This window comes from Oryx dammah, unplaced genomic scaffold (genome assembly GCF_014754425.2).
Source record: "Oryx dammah isolate SB20612 unplaced genomic scaffold, SCBI_Odam_1.1 HiC_scaffold_4, whole genome shotgun sequence".
Lineage (NCBI taxonomy): Eukaryota > Metazoa > Chordata > Mammalia > Artiodactyla > Bovidae > Oryx > Oryx dammah.
In genome coordinates, this window is record NW_024070188.1 from 62691005 (window position 1) to 62701120 (window position 10116).

At 42.8% G+C, this 10116-nt stretch overlaps 1 non-coding gene across 1 annotated transcript; it reads left to right on the top strand.

The window, feature by feature from the left end:
* The first annotated feature begins 9777 nt into the window (after positions 1-9777).
* Positions 9778-9850, top strand: TRNAW-CCA. Its single transcript has one exon. It is a non-coding gene; the product is annotated as a tRNA-Trp (tRNA).
* The last annotated feature ends 266 nt before the right edge of the window (positions 9851-10116 follow it).

Consider the following 10116-nt stretch of genomic DNA (forward strand, 5'->3'; position numbering starts at 1 on the left):
CATCCTAGTTGGGTGAGACAGATGATCAACAAAATAAATAAAACATGTGATGTGCTAGAAGGCTGTAAGGATTGTTTGAGAGTACTTAATTCTGCTCTGTGTGCATGCATGCTTAGTTGCTCAGTTGTGTCTGACTCTTTTGCCACCCCATCGACTGTAGCCCACCAGGCTCCTCTGTCCGTGGGATTCTCCAGGCAAAAATACTGGAGTGGGTTGTCATTCCCTTCTCCAGGGGATCTTCCCGACCCAGAGATTGAACCCTGGTCTCCTGAATTGCAGGCAAATTCTTTACCATCTGAGCCACCAGGGAAGCCATTGTGAGGTTTAATTAATTTAATAAGTTATGTGATTCAATCATCTTTATTCAACTTGTGAGCCTTTCTTTGAGAGCTTGCCTAGTTGTGACCTTTAAGGTTGTCATAGCCGTGGAATAATTTTCCATGTGACAAAAATGAAAAGTGCTTTAGCATCAAAAATAGAGCACAAAAGGGAGATGGAGGGGGTAGTTTAAATAGAGTGGTCAAGAAAAATCTGATTGAGAAGGTAACATTTGAGCAAAGACTTGAAGGGGTTTAAGGAGCAAGACAGGCAGATAGCCATCCTCAGGAAGATCAGTCCAGACGTGGGACCTGTATATACAAAGAGCCGCAGTTGTGAGCTTTTCTGGCAAGCTCCAGAGACAGCAAGGAGGCCTGCCAGAAGTCAAGTGAGAGAGAGCACAGAAACTGTCCCAAGAGGCCTGTAGATCTCTATGAGAATTTTGGCTTTTTACTCTAAAATGATTATCTTCCCTGGTGGCTCAGTGATTAAGAATTGCCTGCTGATGCATGAAATGAGGGTTTGATCCCTGGGTCAGGAAGATTGCCTGGAGGAGGAAATGACAACTCTCTCCAGTATTTTTGTCTGGGAAATCCCATGGACAGAGGAGCCTACAATCCATGATATAGCAAAAGAGTGGGACACAACTTAGTGACTAAACAGCAACAACTGAAATGATTGCCATTGGGAAGTTTTGGACAGGAGAGTGGTTGGATTTACGTTTTAACATGATCAGTCTGGTTGCTGTAACTAGAAAGGAGCAGGGTCAGGGCAGGGAGGTCATTGCAGGGCAGGAGTCGATTGCAATGATCCAGGCAAAAGGTGATGGTGGCTCAGACCAAGATGGTGCCATTAGCGGTGGTAAGACGTGATAAGCCTCTGGAAATGTTTTGGAAGCAGAGCTAACCAAGTTGGCTATCAGATTAGATGTGAGAACTAAGAAGGGAAGGAATCAGTGGTGAATCCAAGGATTTAAACCTTAACCACTGGAGGTAGAAATACCATTAACTATAGGAGGAGAAAATTGGGAGAAGTTAGTATCTTTTTACTGAAGAAGGAACTGAAACTTAAATAGGAAGTGAGTTGCTGGAGCCAAGAATCAACTCAAGTAAGGTCATGTTTCCAAGCTCACCTCTCTGTCTCTCAGCCCTCTGAGAAGCATATTTAAGAAGGAAACAGAGAGGAGTATACAGGGAGAGGGGCTAGACAGGACTCCCCACCATCCTAGGACTTCCCTGGTAGCTCAGACGGTAAAGCGTCTGCCTACAATGTGGGAGACCTGGGTTCAATCCCTGGGTCTGGAAGATCTCCTGGAGAAGGAAACCCACTCCAGGATTCTTGCCTGGAAAATCCAGGCAAGGACGGAGGAACCTGGAAGACTACAGTCCATGTGGTCGCAAAGAGTCGGACACAACTGAGCAACTTCACTCTCACTTTCACTTTCCCCACCATCCGAAAGCAGAATGCTCCTATGAAAACGTTCATAAGCCAAAATGGCATAAAGTAAAGATGCAATTACCTTAGGACACATCACGCGATGGATGCACGAAATAAATTGAGATAAAGCACAGGTGCTCACTGACACAGTTCATAGCTACGGCAGCTTGATGCTGAGATGCCAAGGATAGTGTCCAGGGAAGGTGCTTGGAAGTGCCACTCTCATTGCTCACAACGCCCACTGTCTCTACAACGGCTCACCGCAAAACAAACACTGAACGCTATTTTCACTTTTCGTCCTTTTCTTAAAAGCAAAAATCCTCGTTGAATTTCTTTCAGTTAGCAAAGACGGGTACCATTGTAGGTCTTTCATAAAAGCAAAGTGGCATAAAATGAACTTCTGAAAAGTGGGGCATACCTGTATACAGAGAGCAGCTTGTTCTGATTGCCATGGGGGAATCAAAGATTTCACAGAGGAACACTTACAGCATGGCCTCTAAGGGTGACCAGCTCTGGAGATGGGAGGAGATTCCAGAGAGAAAGTGGCAGGCACAGAACTGAGACAGAATGTAGGGAAAACTCAGAGTCACCAAGTCAGCACATCCGAGGGCTGGGTTACACCATTTCAACCATTTTACTTTAGCTCAACATTTGGCTTAAATATCTTCAGACCTCAATTTCTCTTCCATACAGACCCAGAGCATTAAACAGGGATCAAGAAAGAGTGAGGTTTTATTTTCCAGGTGAGAGGGAATCTTTCAAACAGATTTTGCTTCCTGTGCTTCTGGGCGCTGCTAGTCTGAAACCAGCAATTAGAGACAAGTAACTCCTCCTTCCTCAGTGATGGCAAGCAGATATCCCAGGTCAGATGCGGAAATTATTTGTAAACATGAAGGTTATCTGATACCCTGAACTTAGGACTTCTTGGTTTTTATAGTGCACGAAAATCATGCAAAACCAATTCTGATTCCATGAGTCTGAAATGGGGCCAGACTTGAGAGTCTGCACTTCTATCAAATTCCCCAGTGATCCTGATGCTGCTGTTCTGTGGACCATTTCTGAGGAACCAGACCCCAGCGATAGTGCCCCAAAGCCAAGATTACACGGGAAAGGCCTAGAAATGAGGGCCTTTGGAGTCTAGGCCTGGATGTTAAGTAAATATCATCTATCAGACATTTAATTTCTTATTTTGAAGAAGGGAAAGGTTATCAAGTTCAGCTAGGAAATATTAAACTCAGGAAAACCAGAAGCGCATCTTCAGACGTTAAGAACTTGAGGAGAAAAAGACAAAATGAAGAGGAAGAAATTGCAGAATATTTGCCTCCCTCCTATCCCCAGAGCAAGAAAAGCCACAAATCCACAGGAAGAGCAGGAAGAGCCTGTTGGGCTTTGATCACGTGGAGCAGAGGGAAAGTTTGACCCTGGCCTGGGCATGGGTGACCCCTGTGACCTTTGTGATGGGCGCCCCTCCCAAAGGAGGAATGCGGTAAAGGCAAGAACCACTTGAAAATGAAATGAGTGGTAATTAGAAGTGGAAAAGCTTGTTATCTAGGCAGCTGTTCTTTGCGAAAGTTCCCATAGGTATTTGGGACATGCTTGTGTAGCGAGGGTGAGAGCGTAAGAGGAAGAATTTAATTATGTGAAACGATCTTAAGGCGGCTCAGAGCTTCTGCACGCGAGCCCGTGTGACTGTTGTCAGTGACAGCTCCAGGTACGCTGTCAGTAATACTGAGGATGGAGGGACCCACGCTGCCTCCTTTGATCTCTTGTCTTCAGCTATCACCGCACGGAAGGAAGTCTACAGCTCCATGGCTCCTGCCACCTGTTACTATGCAACTGTGGGCCATCAACCAAATTTCAGAGTCAGCGTCTCATCCACCTGGTGAGTGATTCTCCACACAGACCAGCAGTTACAGGCCTGGGCTTGGGAGCCAGACTTCCAAGGTTGCAAGCATTACCCTTTGTAGCTGTGGGCCTTGGAAAGTTATTTACCCTTACTGTGCCTCAGTTTCCTCATCTCTGCAAATGAAGATATGAGTGGTACTTACCTCATGTCATTGTTTTGAGGATTAATTGTGTTAAGAGTGGCAAAGTGCTTAGACAGTGCTAACACAGTAAGTAGGACACAGGTATGAGGACTCTCAGACCCTTAGAGGTCTATGGACATCTTTTCCAAAGGACCGAAGTATTTTCCACATCGTCACCTTAACTCCAGGTTGGTATTATTAGTTCATCTTGGGTCATCTGGATAACCACCTCATAACCGAGGACTGGCTTGCTATTTCAGTGCTCTCACGTGCACCTGAGTGCTGAATGGAGAAAACCTCTTAAGAGTCTTAGTAGATAAGTACTGGCAGATTCTAGGCACCTCTTAGCTCACATCAGAAACAGCAGACTGAGTTTCGAGACTTGGTTTGGGGGCAATGAGTTCCATTGTCCACGACAAGTTGATGGTGAGTCTAGATGACATCTTTGCACACACTTACTTACATAGTTGTGAACACAGAATGAAAACATTTATTCCCATTTCTAGCAGTAATCAGTCTAAATGCCTGCTTCTTATAGCCAAAAAATTGCTGCAGTCCAACCCTATCTTCAAGTGAATCAGACAGCTTTCTAGAATTACGGGAGTCGCACTTTTCCGTGGTCTCTCTTTCCTTGGTTTGTTATTCTTGGTCAACCATGGTAGAAATTCTTAAATGAAAACTTTCAAAAATAAACAATTCACAAGTTTTAAACTGTACTGCATTCTGAGAAGTTGTGCTGAAATCTCACACCATTCCCCTCCCTCCTGCCTGAGACGTGAATCATCCCTTTGTCCACCGTACCCCTCTCAAACATATTAATATTTCCATTTCTATTGATGCATTTCAGAGAAATAAATCCTGTATTAATGGGTAGGTTGGCCCATAAGATCTTGCTGCTAAATTGTGTCATTTATTATTGAGACATACTTTTACTTCCCAAAGAGTCATCCATTTTGTATTTCATGAAATGTGCACATGTTATAGATTATAATGACTTGCTCGTTTAGCAAATAATAACTGAGAGCTTAGCATGGACCCAACCCAATGCTAAGTGACCAACCAAACAAGCTATGGCCCTTGACATCATGGAGGTTACAATCTCATGAGAAGCAAGAGATAAATACATAAACATATAAACACAAGGGTATTCTATGAGGAAGAATTCTATGAGAACAGGGGCAGGAGCATAGCAACTTAATTTAGTATGTAAGTTTAGAAAGGAGCTTCCCTCATGGCTCAGATGGTAAAGAATCTGCCTGCAGTGCAGGAGATCTGGGTTTCATCCCTGGATCAGGAAGATCCCCTGAAGAAGGGAATGGCTTACCTAATCCAGTATTCTTGCCTGGAGAATCCTGTAGACATAGGGGACTGATGGGCTACAGTCCATGGGGTCCCAAAGAGTCAAACACGACTGAGCAGCTAATACTTGAGGGCATGATATTTGAACTAAAACCTAAAGAATGCTTTAAAAAGTCAAGTGATGGATGGTGGATTTCTTGGCAGAATTGAAAGTAAAAGTCTGTTAGTTAATTTGCTGCCATTTGCCTAGTTTAATTTGCTGCCATTTAAAATAGTTAATGCCCCCTGGTTTTAGAAGTAGAAAAGAAAATTCTCTAGAAACAAATACAAAATCTTAAGGTCTACACAAGCCAGTCTTTTGGTGTCAACTTTCTTAGCATGAAGAGATAGCTGTAGTCTCTTGGAAAAGAAAGAACCTTCATTAGAGATGATCTATGTCTTTTCAGAGGTCTTATTGATTCAGAAAATGACAGAGCCGGGATTGAAAACCTGGGGAACCTAAGATATGAATTCTTAAATGGATTAAGGTATTAACGATCAGAATAGTCCAAACTATCACTTTTCAGCTTCAGTAATTCCACCTGGTTGTCTCTGCTCCGAGAATCAGTGAAGAATTGTTCCATGCTTTACTTGAACTGTTTGGATGTGGTCAAGGGCTTTGAAACAAAGTTTTTAGAATTTAGACAGATTAATAAGATTATAATTACAGGTATTTCTTCAACAGTCTTTCCTGTCTGAAAACCCTGAAATGATTGAGAAAAACTTTCTTCTATAACTGCTGTGCTGTGCTTAGTCGATCAGTCATGTCCAGCTCTGTGGCACCATGGACTATAGCCCACCAGGTTCCTTTGTCCACAGAATTCTCCAGGCAAGAATACTGGAGTGGGTTGCCATTCCCTTCTCCAGGGGATCTTCCCAATCCAGGGATCAAACTCAGGTCTCTTCTGTTGCAGGCAGATTCTTTATCATCTAAGCCACCAGGGAAGCCTTAGTATCAATTATATGTCACATGACTTTCCAGCTGAAGGTGCCTGCAGGTGAAAACAAAATAAGGCAGTGAGAAGTTGGCCTTAGACATATCGAAGCTCTATTTATGGAGATGTTGCTTAATGGTTCAGAGAATCGACTCAGAGCCAGATCATCTGGCTCAGAATTCAAGTTCCACTCCTATCAATACCAAATTTCTAGCTGTGAGATCTTAAACTAGGTACCCAACACTCTGAGCCTCAATTTCCTCATCAGTCATATGAAGATGATCTGTAATTTGCCTGGGTTCAATGAGATACTGTTTACAAAAGGCTTCCTCTGACGTGCTACTTCAGTGTTAGCACAAACATGCACACTGAGTAACTGGGCTAAAGGTGGTGTTTGAGTTTTTAGCTCTTCATGAATGAACCGCAGGAGGATGTGGTGACTTGATAAATGCACTTGTCCTAAGAACCAATGTTTGTACCTAATTATTCATTAAAAATTCCTGGGTTGTGTTAAAACCTAAACATAAGGAATATGAAAAGACCTGTCTTGCAAAGGAGCTGATGATACTTAGATCCTTTTGATTCTAATTTATAACTTAGCTGATGGGTGACATCCACATTCATGGTGCTTATCCAATTTAAAGATTATTTCAGAAACTTGTATGAGCAATAGGTGATGGCTCATATTTTTTAATTAATTTAAAATTTATTAATTTAGTAAATTAATTTAGTATTTTTGAGGTGCTTGTGCTTCCCACAAGCACCTGTGGGAAGAATACAGAAAGCCAGAAATATGATTGCTTCTAGCCAAGTAGCTTTTAGTCCAGTAAAAGACACAAATATAATAGTCAGAAAATAAACCAAACTGGGTGGTAGCTGTGTTGAGTGTAACTAAATTTAAAGCTTTCTAATCCAGGTGCCAAAGAATTGATGCTTTTGAACTGTGGTGTTGGAGAAGACTCTTGAGAGTCCCTTGGACTGCAAGGAGATCCAACCAGTCCATTCTGAAGGAGATCAAGCCTGGGATTTCTTTGGAGTGAATGATGCTGAAGCTGAAACTCCAGTACTTTGGCCACCTCATGCGAAGAGTTGACTCATTGGAAAAGACTCTGATGCTGGGAAGGATTGGGGGCAGGAGGAGAAGGGGACGACCGAGGATGGGATGGCTGGATGGCATCACGGACTCGATGGACATGAGTCTGGGTGAACTCCGGGAGATGGTGATAGACAGGGAGGCCTGGCGTGCTGCGATTCATGGGGTCGCAAAGAGTCGGACATGACTGAGCAACTGAACTGAACTGAATCCAGGTTCCAAATTCAATGCTGGAGTTATAGCCTAACAGCATTCTTAAGCCTTAAGAATATGCCAGAAGTAGAGACTCTTCCTGTGGCCTGGGGCAGTATGTTACAGACCAGGGAGCAGGTTTCAATAGAAGAGGACCCACAGGTATGGCAACAGTCGAGGGTCAAGTTGGCCGATCTTAGAAAGAAGGATAAATAATAGGGGCATTTCTTTAGTGCACAGTCTGAGTTTTAGGAACTCGTTTCATAAGAGATTAAACATATAGCAAAAACTTATCATTTCACTCCCTGCTTAAATTATCTTAATGCTCTCCAGCACAAAACCAAAGTCCTTAGAAAGCATAAGGATTTTTCATGACTTGGCTCCTACCTTCAGAACCTTCGATCAGCAGTGGCTTCAACCAGTGCTTCCCAAGTTGTACTGTATTCAACACCTTTTGATCACTAGGGCTTCTTATTAAAGGTCCATTGTGGTTTAGGAAGACTGGGGCAGGATCTGAGAAATTTTTTTCTAACAAGCTCCTAGGTGATGCTGATTCTGTTGGTATATAGCCTACAATAGGAATAGCAATACCTTCACAGAATGGAATTTTCCCTCCTTCACAAAAAGAGAGAAATTTGAAAGTATCAGTAGATTTGGTTCAGATCAACAAAGTCAGTGCTCTGGGACTGGCATGAAAGGAATATGGCCCACAGGTCAAAATCTAGCCCACTGACTATTTTTGTGAATAAAGTTTTGTTGGAACACCGCCTTGCTCTCTCTCTCTCTCTCTTTTTTTTTTTTTTTTTTTTGCATATTGCCTGTTGATGCTCTTGCATCAGAATGGCAGAGTTGTGATGAAGGCCAAGTGGTCCTTACAACCTAAAACACTGACCCATCATCTGGTTTTTTATGAAATAAGTGTGTTCCCTCCTGCCTTAGACATTATATTCTCTTTGGACCTTGGTCCAGCACCTCTCCCAAACTCACTGAGGACTCTGCTGACAAGGAAGAAAGGCAGGAAGTAACCATGTCTGTAACATGGCTTCTCCCCCTCACATCTTACTGTCCTGTCCTCTAATGTTCAACCCATCCTTCCACCAGGGAACATGATTGACAGTTCCCCAAAGGCATCAAGCTTCAGTGCGGCTTCAGAAAATGCTCAGGATGCTTTTAGGACAGTTAGAAGACCACTGGCATAGAATATTCACCCAAAACAATGTAAAAAGGCTTATAGGCTGGACAGCTTGTTAACGGATTGACGAGGAGGATGACCTCAGGTTCCGAACTAAAGAGTTTGGACTTAAAAGTCAGTGAGGGACCTTGAAGGATTTTAAAGCATGGGATCAGGTTATTGTTTTATAAAATCTTTATATGTTTTACATTGCCTTCTATCTTTATATGCTTTGTATTGTTTACACAGTTCTGATAACATATGTAAAATGCCCCATTGTATTCGTCTGCTCAGGCTGACATAACAGAATACCATAGAGTGGGTGCCTTAAACAACAGAAATGTATTTTCTCACAATTCTAGAGACCAGAAGTCCAAGACCCACTTATTGGAAAATTCAGTTCCAGGGGAGGCCTTCTTTCCTGGTTTGTAAATAGAGCCACATTCTCACTGTGTGCTCACATGACCTCTTCTCTGTGCTTAAACAGAGTGAGGGGAATCTCTGATACTTCTTCCTCTTCTTTTTAGATTAGAATTCTACCTTTATGACCTTCAGTTCAGTTCAGTTGCTCAGTCGTGTCCGACTCTCTGCAACCCCATGAATCGCAGCACGCCAGGCCTCCCGGTCCATCACCATCTCCCGGAGTTAACCTTAGTTAACCTTAATTACCTTCCTTAAACCCCCATTTCCGAATGCAGTTACCTTGGGGGTTAGGGCTTCAGTACATGTATTTGGGGGAGATACAATTCAGTCCCCAACAGCTGATAGGAAGGGAAATTTAGGCAAGGAAGTAGGTAGGATCACCAATGAAAAATGAGCAGCTGAAAATGCCGTAGCCTGACTGAGAGCCATGAAGGATAAGAATGAAAAGGAAGCAAGGAATGGCAAGAGCAAGACCACAAAAAATAGATATTTACATCAGTAGGTCTTGGTAAACTATTGAATTAAAGGAAATACCCTGACGGCTCATTTAGAATCTGAAGATTAGGTAACAGAGACAGGGTTAACAGGAAAATGAAGATCTGGGAGCAGGAACTTCTTTGGGCAAATATGATGTTTTGGGATCTACTCAATCTGAGATACTATGGAGTTAGCCACATATACTTAGAAGAAGATTAATTCCTCTTCTCTGAAGGAAATGGTACCTATCTTTTATCAATAAGTTGTTGTTATTGAGTTTTTTTTTTTTTAATCATCACACTTGCCCCTTGAGACTATTTACTCATTTGTGAGAATATCATCAGGTTCTTCATGTTGTAAGGAGCTTCCCTGGTGGCTCAGAGGTTAAAGCGTCTGCCTCCAATGCAGGAGACCCAGGTTCAATCCCTGAGTTGGGAAGATCCCCTGGAGAAGGAAATGGCAATCCACTCCAGTATTCTTGCCTGGAGAATCCCATGGACGGAGAAGCCTAGTAGGTTACAGTCCACGGGGTCGCAAAGAGTCGCACACGACTGAGCGACTTCACCTCACCTTCATGATGTAAGCAATCACATGAGCTCTCATTTTCTGATTGGTGGGAAAGATTCTATCACCACAACATGTTACAGTAACACCTATGAAATATTTAGTAGATATTCATTTGTGCATGTGTTCAAGTGATAAATA